This window comes from Euprymna scolopes, chromosome 14 (assembly GCF_053919585.1).
Source record: "Euprymna scolopes isolate OS-2025 chromosome 14, ASM5391958v1, whole genome shotgun sequence".
Taxonomy (NCBI): domain Eukaryota; kingdom Metazoa; phylum Mollusca; class Cephalopoda; order Sepiida; family Sepiolidae; genus Euprymna; species Euprymna scolopes.
Genome location: NC_136495.1, coordinates 149,436,678 through 149,446,506, shown reverse-complemented (window position 1 = coordinate 149,446,506; position 9,829 = coordinate 149,436,678).

Here is a 9,829-nt window from a genome sequence, read left to right as displayed (position 1 = left end):
AAGAATTTAAAAAAAAAAAAAAAGCTTCAGATAGGTATGGTAAATGGGTCTATGTGAAATGACAACGAAAGAAGCATTTTCCAATCCTGAGAAAAATTAATGAATGAAAGCAATGGAAAGTGAAATTTCTTCTTTATATACTAACTAGCAGGCCACCTGGCATTGCCCGGTCGTAAAATACGCTTAAATATGATATTTTGATTAATGCAGATTTCGTATTTATTATTTATTATACTAGCAAGGGGTACCCGGCGTTGCCCGGGTGTTTGGAGGTGTGGGGGGGAGTAAGTATGAGGATCGAACCCGAACCGTTGAGGTAAAGTTGTAAATTAAAGTGTGAAAAAAAAAAAAAACGTGCGACGTTAATCATTGCCCCACCTCGACATGCTAACGGAAACACCTTTGAATTTATTTAATTACTTGGATTTAGCAGGTGCTCGTTTTAATGAGTTAATGAGGTCAAGTTTGACTGCGGGGTAGTATTCATTTACTGTTGAACGCTTTTTCCCCCCTCCCCCAAGATGTTATAGGAAAAAGACTAACCTACATGCGACGAGCGACAAATATTGAATATTTATCTTCCCGAAATCGAGCAAATTAAATAGACAGGCGAGCTTCGTTGTTAACTGTGAGATATTACGATTTATATGTGATATAAAAAGTTTTTAAAAGTTGTGAAGCGAGCGACCGCTTCTCTGAAAGAAGCCTTTTGTAGACACACAGAAAAAGTGAACACACATACATACATGCATACATACATACATTTTCGCTTTTATATATACAGACTAGCGAGGGGTACCCGGCGTTGCCCGGGTGTTTGGAGGTGTGGAGGGGGGGGGGTAAAAAAAAAGTAAGTATGAGAATCGAACCCGAACCATTGAGGCAAAGTTGTAAATTAAAGTGTGAAAAAAAAACGTGCGACGTTAATCATTGCCCCACCGCGAGATGCTAACGGAAACATGTTTGAATTTATTTAATTACTTGGATTTAGCAGGTGCCCGTTTTAATGAAGTCAAGTTTGACTGCGGGATTTCATTTACTGCTGAATGCTCCCCCCCCAAGATGTTATAGGAAAAAGACTAACCCACATGCGGCGAGCGACAAATATTGAATATTTATCTTCCCGAAATCGAGCAAATTAAATAAATAGGCGAGTTTCGTTGTTAACTGTGAGATATTACGATTTATATATGATATAAAAAGTTTTTAAAAGTTGTGAAGCGAGAGACCGCTTCTCTGAAAAAAGCCTTTTGTAGACATACAGAAAAAGCGAACACACATACATACATTTTCGCTTTTATATTTATAGATAGATAGATTATACTGTATAGTAATGATTTAAAAAAAAAATTTTCATGACTCGTGTGCCACCATCGAGAATCGAAATAAAAACATTTAGCTTAGGATTTACTTTTTCCTGACGTTAATGCCTGAGCTATGAAGACATGCTTGCTGCCAGGCTAAAAATTAAAATATGAACCAATAGCTATTGCGTTACGCATGCATATTAAATCATTACACTTTTAACTCATAAATATATTCGTTTTATTTATTGATTTAAAGAATATTTTGCTAGAAATGATAATTATTTTTGTGTCATTTATTTTTTAATAATATAAATCTTGACAGATTTTATTTCGAATGGAATATTTTTATTAACAGTAAATTATACAGATTGATGTAAAAAGTGGATTTTCATAGAGCCCGACTAGTTATTATTATTATTATTAGTAGTAGTAGTAGTAGTAGTAGTAGTAGTAGTAGTAGTAGCAGCAGTAGCAGTAGTAGTAGTATCAGATATTATTATTAGTAGTAGTAGTATCAGATATTATTATTATTATTTATATAATAAGCTAAGGTATCTCATGTTCGTACATGCCTTATCATCTTTCACACACATTAAAATAATGGTGATTAGTGATTTAAAAAATTGATGACTTTACTCATTTTGAAATGAATTGTTCCAAAATCAAATTATGTCGTCTCATCAACTAAAACAGTACAATTTTCAATAAATATTGATTGAAGAATATATAACTGATAATTATTTTTTTTCTTGTAACAAGACAGAAAATATGGTGTTTATAAATAATTAAATTGCGACAATTTTACATGAATAAAAAGACATATAATAGAACCCCGGGATACGGTGGTCCAACGCTACGTTTTTCCGGCTCCTAGTTTCGGTATTTGCCCCGCCTTACAGTGTTATTTATAATGCTATTTGATTATATACATGGGCATTACATACTGTACTGTATTTTGTGAATAATTTTTAATGCCGTATCCCGGGATTCTATTGTATTGATTTTATTTATTGATTTAAAGAATATTTTGCTGAAAATAGCAATTGTTTTTTGTGTCATTTATTTTTTGATAATATAAATTTTGACAGACATTATTTCGAAAGGAATATTACTATTAGTAGACTTTTCATATGGGGCCCATATTATCATTATTATTATTAGTAGTAGTAGTAGTAGTAGTAGTAGTAGTAGTAGTAGTAGTATCAGATATTCTTTGCTGCATGGGTCAACTAGTGCTGTAATTAAACACGATGCAAACTAATCAAAATCTATTTACAGTCGTGTTTAAATTAATAACACTATTATTTTTCTTTCCTTAACATAGAGAAAGAAAAGGCGAGAATTATTTTCAAAATCTAATTTGTTAACCGGCAGTGGGTTTGTTTGTTGTCAAACAAATCAAGATGGATTTTATTCAAACAATTCCGTAGCTTGACATTACCCCCCAAGACGGAAAACACAAATCTATCATACAACGATCCAACAGTTGAGAAGCTTCAATATTTAAGCTTCATTAAAAGAATGTTTAGAATGACAACAAAGATTGTTCGCAATAAAACAAGACATTCTGATTGAAATTACAATTATTGCTTTGTTCCATTTTTTTTTTCTTGTTATAAATTATTCTTTTGGACCAAATCTATTTGCAGCACCCCATCTATGAGTGCAAGTCCATGGTCCAACCTAATTTTTTTTTTTTAATACACTGCATGGACGTTAAATTGTAATTAAATCAAAGTAAATATTAATTATTATTATTATTATTATTATTATTATTATTATCATTATTATTATTATTATTATTATTATTATTATTATTATTATTATTATTATTTACTCACTAGAAGTAGTCATACAAGCCATCATCAAAGATTTCTCTTTGAGAACAACTTATGGTGTTCTCTGGAGTCTCTCCAGATTTCCAGTACTCTCGACCTCTTTCGATAACCTTTGCAAAAGAATTTGCGTTATCGTAACAGCCACTTACCATTGATTTCTTTTTGGCAGCGACCTTTGGTCTTCACTGGAATTTGGGTGGCAAAAAGCCTTCCCAAGGTTCCCAGTCCTCTTTGTACTCATCCAGCGGAGGTCTGACTAGTGCTTTCTATCCTCGGTCTTTTCATCCTCTTTGTTCTCCCTCATTTATTTAGTATGGTGCCAATTTGTAGTGCCATACACACATACAAGAAAAAAAAAGGGGTCGGAACGTAGGGCCCTATTGTGGTACCCTACAATTATTTCATGCTTCTATGTGATGTTCCTTTGTGTTTTACACCTGTGTGTCCAGTTTGTGTCTGTAATTCATGTGTGGTCTCCGCATTCTAGGGTTTTCCTTGATATTTCTGCAGTTTTCATTATTGCTATCCATTGTATCTTTTCAGCCATTCCTCTGATTCCAATCTCTCCTATTCTTTTTTTTTTTTTTTTGGTTACACCGTTTGTATATCCATGTCCCATAGAATCTTGTGACTTTTTCCAGTACTGTTGCCGGTTTGTATTTGTACCAGTTGTCTGAGTGTTCAAGATGCAATTGTTTGTATAAATGCCAGTGTACTACTTCCCCACTTAATAGTGTCTATTTTTATTGGGGGGGGGCTAATTTGTTGCATTCACTTATTATGTGGTTTATTGTTTCGTCTCTTTTTCCACAGAGTCTGTATTTGCTGTTTTCTTATTTTGTCGATCCTTGCTTTGATGTTGTTGGTTGTAATCGCATTATCTTGTGCAGCTGTTATTAGGGATTCAGTTTCCCTGTTTAGGTTTCCTTTTTGTAGCCATTTCTAAGTGTTTCCATTAGTCTCATGTTTTGTAATTCTTATGAATCGTCCATGTAGTTGTTTCTCTTCCAATTTTCTTCCTTCTTTTTCTATCTTGTTTGTTTCTTCAGTCTCTCTTACTGTGGTAATTATTCTTTCGGTGTTCTGTATTATGTATTTTTCTAATTCTTTTTTGTGTTATTTATGCAGTCTTCTATACACACCAGCACTCTTCATCTGTCATTCTTTTTCACATAGAGTTGGTCAGTATCATCCTTTGGGTGTAGTGCATTATGTATCGTCATGAGTTTTGTGGTCTTCTAGTCGAGATTCCTCAGTTTTTCTTTGGCCCATCTTATGTTATGTTGTCGTATCATAAAGGATTGAGTGTTTGATTATCTTATCAGAGTTAATGTCGTTGTGTGTGTGACATGCATTTTCACATACCTTCTGCGTCTTGTTCGTCCACCTGGAACATCTCATCTGGGAGGGAGACTGGTACCTGTTTTTGTGGACGAAGATTTATTTCACTCCAAGAAAAGAAATTGGTTCTATAGTTTTTTTATTCACCTTCCAGATCGATCGCAGAAGAATGGAAAGTGAATTTGGCCTGTGTAGTTTCTTCTTCTAGGTCTTATTTCTACCACGTCAGCATTCGCCCCCCCCCCCTCAGTGAAGGGGAGGGGACAATGGTGAAGCCGTCCGCTCTCTTCCAAGTCCAATCTGATCACATGACTCACACGCAATCCGATCAGCTGATCCCGACTTCCGGTCAATGTGTCTACACTATAACTCACACTCCTCCCCCCTCTCTCTCTCTCTCTCTCTCTCTTGATCCATTCTATAACGCTTATAAACGGTCCAGAGTATCTTATTAGTGACACTGCTTATGTGTTTATTTCTTTAATTAGATTTCTGCTATATAATTTAATTTCGAAGAGTTTCCTTGTTCTTCTGAGGTATTCTTTTCCAATTTTCTCTTTCATTTCTGTTGGTTTGATAGTGTCTACTTCCAGAACGCCCAAGTATTTGTAGTTATCATGTTCACCTAGTGCCCTCATTTATTAGGTGATATCATACATTCTTTGCTTCCAGTTCTACCTCTCTCATGATCAGCAGGGCACACGTTTCCATACCGAATTTGGATATCCTAGATGAAGATTCTGGTTTTGTTTATAAGTTTCTCTAGTTCTGTCTTTGTTTTTGCAAACAGTTTCAGGTCATCCATGTACATTAGATGGTTCATTCTTTCATTTGTATCAGTGAACTTGTATCCGGCTTGGTATTTTCTCAGTATATTGTTCAGGGGCATCATGGCAATGATGAACAGTAATGGTGATAGGGAATCACCTTGGAAGATCCCTCTTTGTATTTTAATCTCAGTTATGTGTTGTTCATCAGCTGTCAGTTCAAGTCTTCATGTTCTCATTGTATTTTCTATCGAATCGATTATTTTGTCTGGTATTTTGTATATTCTTAAGCATTCCATGCTTGCGGGATTCTGTCATACACTTTCTTGTAGCCGAACCAATTCCATGGCTAAGTTCTTTTTTTTTACTTTTTACCTCCTTTAGGATCCTTCGGTTTATGTATAATAGGTCGTGTGTTCCTCTTTTTCCTTTTTGGCATCCTGTTCCTCTGGGAGTAGTCTGTGGTTATGAATGGAATGATAAATTTGTTCTCTCAGTTGTGTAGTTAGTATTTTCCACATTGTAGGTAAGTAGGTTATAAGCCTGTAATTGCTTAAGATGGTTTCTTTTTCTGCATCATTTTGCACTAATGTGGTTCTACCTTTGGTCATCCATCCTGGTACATGTGCTTCGTGGATTCATCTTCTCAGGTGCTGAACTAATCTTTCATATAGTGTTGTGAATTTCATAAACCAGTAAGCATGTATTCCCTCATGATCTGGTGCTCTCCAGGTTGCCATTTTTCATAGAGTTGTTTTGAGGGTTTCTTTCCTGCTTTCATTCTCTGTTCTTTTTCTGATTTGCTTTGACTCTTCTTTCATTTCTTTCAGCCATTTTGCTTTTCTATTATGATCCTTTCACTCTTCCCATATCTGACTCCAGTAGCATTTTGTTTTCTGTCGGGTCCGATTGTTCTGTTTTTGTTTTTCCTCCATTTATATTTTGGTAGAATTGTTTTTCATTATTTTTAAAGCTCCTGTTTTGCTTGCACTGTTCCAATTTGTATTTATACGGTCTTAATCTCCTTACTTTTTCTGTTATCTTTTACTTTAATTCTTCCTGTTTCTTGTTTAGCCTCTTCTTGCATCATTTTATAGAAGTCTTCATCTTGTTTATTGTTTTGACTTCTTTTTTAAGTTGTTGATCTGAGTTTCCAGGCTCATTTCGCATCGAAGTTTTGTCGGTCCATTTTCTTTCCCTGTTCTTATTTCTGCTTTAACCTTCATACTTACTGTCTTGACACCTGCGTAAATTAAATTGTTTAAGTCTGTTGGAATGCATGGGAGGAGCTTGCTCACGTTCTTTGTTTCTGCTTTTAATTTCTTCCATTCTTGGTTCCTCAAGGATGGAAGCTTTGTTTTTTTTTTCGTTTGTAAGTTGTATGACGTTCTCTACTTCCGCTGCTTCATTCTCGTTAAGTTCCATTGTTTCATAGGTGTCAGTCTCCATTTTTATTCTGAGTTTTGTTGACCTTCTGTATCTGGAGTTTCTATGGGTGGGGTACTAGTGGGTGGGAGGTATTTTTTTGACTGTTCTATCATTTGTCTTTTGTTGTATTTCCATTAGTTCTAGATTTGAAAGCCTACATCTCCTGAGAATAAGTTTCACTTGGTCCGCAATTATTTGTTCTGTCGTATGGTAGTCGCTAGGCATGCCCTATAATTCTTTCATCCAATTCCGGTATCCTTGATCTTTGGGGCGACTTCCATTATAACATTCCATTATCAGTTAGTTCTCCTCTCTTGTCCATTTCTTTCTTCTGATTTTAGCCTACGTTGGTTAATTTGGTTCGCATGTGCTAGATTTGTATTATTTTGGTACCTGAAATTAGTTACCTGTTCTGTGTTTGTGATACTCATGTTTCTGAAATTAGAAGAGGAGCCAATATTCGCAGGATAACAACCAAATCCCCCATGCTGGCCTCCGAGGGAGCACCTGCCATTCATGACACCCAGATCTTTCTTCTGGGTCCCACATAGCGTATTATTGATAGCTTGCATATTTCATGGTGCAGTGTTTATTGCAACACCAAGCCCAGAATTGTTTTACTTGCTGTTCTGTAACAGGAATAGTGTTTTCCTCCCACCTAGATGTGAGGAGCACTATTACACATACATAAAGGACATGCACACACATGAAAAAAAAAAAAAATTAAAAAATAAAGAGGCATATTAATATCTACTTGATATAAATTGGTAACCCTGCTCTGGTCTTAAGGAAGGATTGGACATTAGGTTCTCCTCCAATTTTTACATGGGAAGTAAATATATGTAGTCTGCATAACAATTAAAGTTTGAATTTGTATAAACTACACTCCAAAAAATAATATTGAAAAGTAAAAATAAATAAATGCTGCCCAGAAATGATACTACGTGTACAGAGTCATCTAATATATCATTGATATCTGTTACGGCTTGCTCCAACTCAAGCGACAAACAGGGTTGGTTAATAAAACGTTCGACAATAAAACAAACATTTAAATGCAAAGAAATCAGTTTCAGTAATGAAAAATTCACCTCGCTCGTGCTTATGAATTTGAAAAGAATGGCAGGTAAGGATTCCAGTCACGTGATGAAAGGGGGGAGGGCTGTAAGACTAAAAGCACCCGGTTTTATCATCATCATCATCATCATCATCATCATCATCATCATCGTCATTATTATTATTATTATCATCATTATCGGCTCACATGGAGCTTTCACACAAGTCAACAAACGATCTGATTGGAAACCTGTGGTATTCTCTGGAAGCTGAGTGACAACAAGTCTCCCCAGACGTCCAGCTCTCTCCACCTCCTTCGATAGCATTTGCAAATGAATTTGCATCATCGCAACAGTCGCTTACCATTGATTTCTCGCTGGTAGTGGCCATTGGTTTATACTGGAATTTGAGTGGCACTCAGCCTCCCTAAGGTCCCAGTTCTCTTTGCGCTTGTCCAGTGGAGGTCTGGTTGGCGCTCGCTCCTCAGTCTTTCAGTCCTTATTGACTCTTCTCGGCCCTTTGGTATCATTTTTGGGGGAGGGGGGATCGGGGATGAAACAATGGGGGGATGCATGATGGGGGGGTGTAGAACTTGTAAATATGCAGTTTCGGTGTTCTTCATTCCCTGTAACGCTTATTCATTATATTGTCTTGTATTATTCTCCGTATTCAAGGGTTTTCCTTAATATTTCAGTCGTTTTCATAATCGTTAGTCTTTGTCCTTTTGCAGTTATTCCTCTGATTCCAATTTCTGACATTCTTTTTTTGAAGTTTTTCGGAATTGTTCCTAGTGCTCCTACTATTATCCGTACTATTTGGATTTTCTTCATCATCCAAATCCCTTTTAACTCTCTGGCTGGCTCTGTATATTTGCTTCGTTTCTCCTTTTCTTTCATACTCACCCTGTGGTCAGCTGGGGCTGTAAAGTCCACGATTTGACAGGATTTTTCTTTCTTGTTAATTATTACGACATCTGGTCTTCTTGCTTGGATGGGTTTGTCCGTCTGTATGTCCATGTCCCATAGGATTTTGTGGTTCTCGTTTTCGAGTGCTGTTGCAGGTTTATGCTTGTACCATTTGTCTGTACGCTCAAAATGTAGTCGTTTACACAATTCCCAGTGTACCACTCTCCCCACTTGGTCATGCCTGTTTTTGTATTCCTTTTGGCCAAGTTTGCTGCATATTTTACTCCAGTAGAGTTTTGTTTCTGTCGGATTTGGTTGTTCTGTTTTTGTTTTTCCTCCGTTCACATTTTGGTAGAATTGGCTTTCATTAGTTTCAAATGTTCTGTTTTGTTTGCATTGTTCAGATTTATATCTATATCGTCTCAATCTCGCTTCTTTTGCTTTTATTTTTTGGTCCAGTTCTTCATGTTTCTTGTTTAGCCTCTCCCTGTCAGTCACATTGCTTTCTTCCTGTTGATCATTTTGGTTTCTTTTTTATGTTTGTGTATTTGGGTTTCCATCTTATTTCCCATCCAGGTTTTGTCGGTCCGCTTGTCCCCTGTTGTTTTTCTGATTTAAGTTTCATACTTACCATTTTGGCGCCTGCGTAAATCAGGTTGTTTATGTATGTGATTGTATTTGTTGGGATATGTGGGAGGAGTTTGTTAACATTCTCTGTTTCAGTTTTTAATCTCTTCTGCTCTTGCTTCTTTAACGATGGGTGCTTTGTTTTTTCTTCGTTCATCATCAGTATTATTTTGTTTATTTCATTTGCTTCGTTCTCTGTTAGTTCTCTTTCATTGTTCTCAGTTTCCACGTTTGTAGACTTCGTTCTTTGTTGGTCCTCAGCCTTTGGCGTTTTTACTTGTGAGGCTTCAACTTGTGGGGTTGCTCTACGTGTGGTTCCGTTGGGGAGGGGGGGGGTGCTTCTTGTTCAGTTCAATCATTTATTTTTCACTGGATTTCTGTTAGTTCTAGTTTAGAGAGCCAGTCTTTCTTGAGTATCAGTCTTGCTTGGTGCGCAATTCTTTGTTCTGTCGTATGGAAGTCACTGGATAGGTCCCATAGTTCTTTCATCCGTTTCCGGTAACCTCCATACCTATATTTAGGATGGCTTCTATAGTAGCATTCCATTACGAATCTGTTCTCCT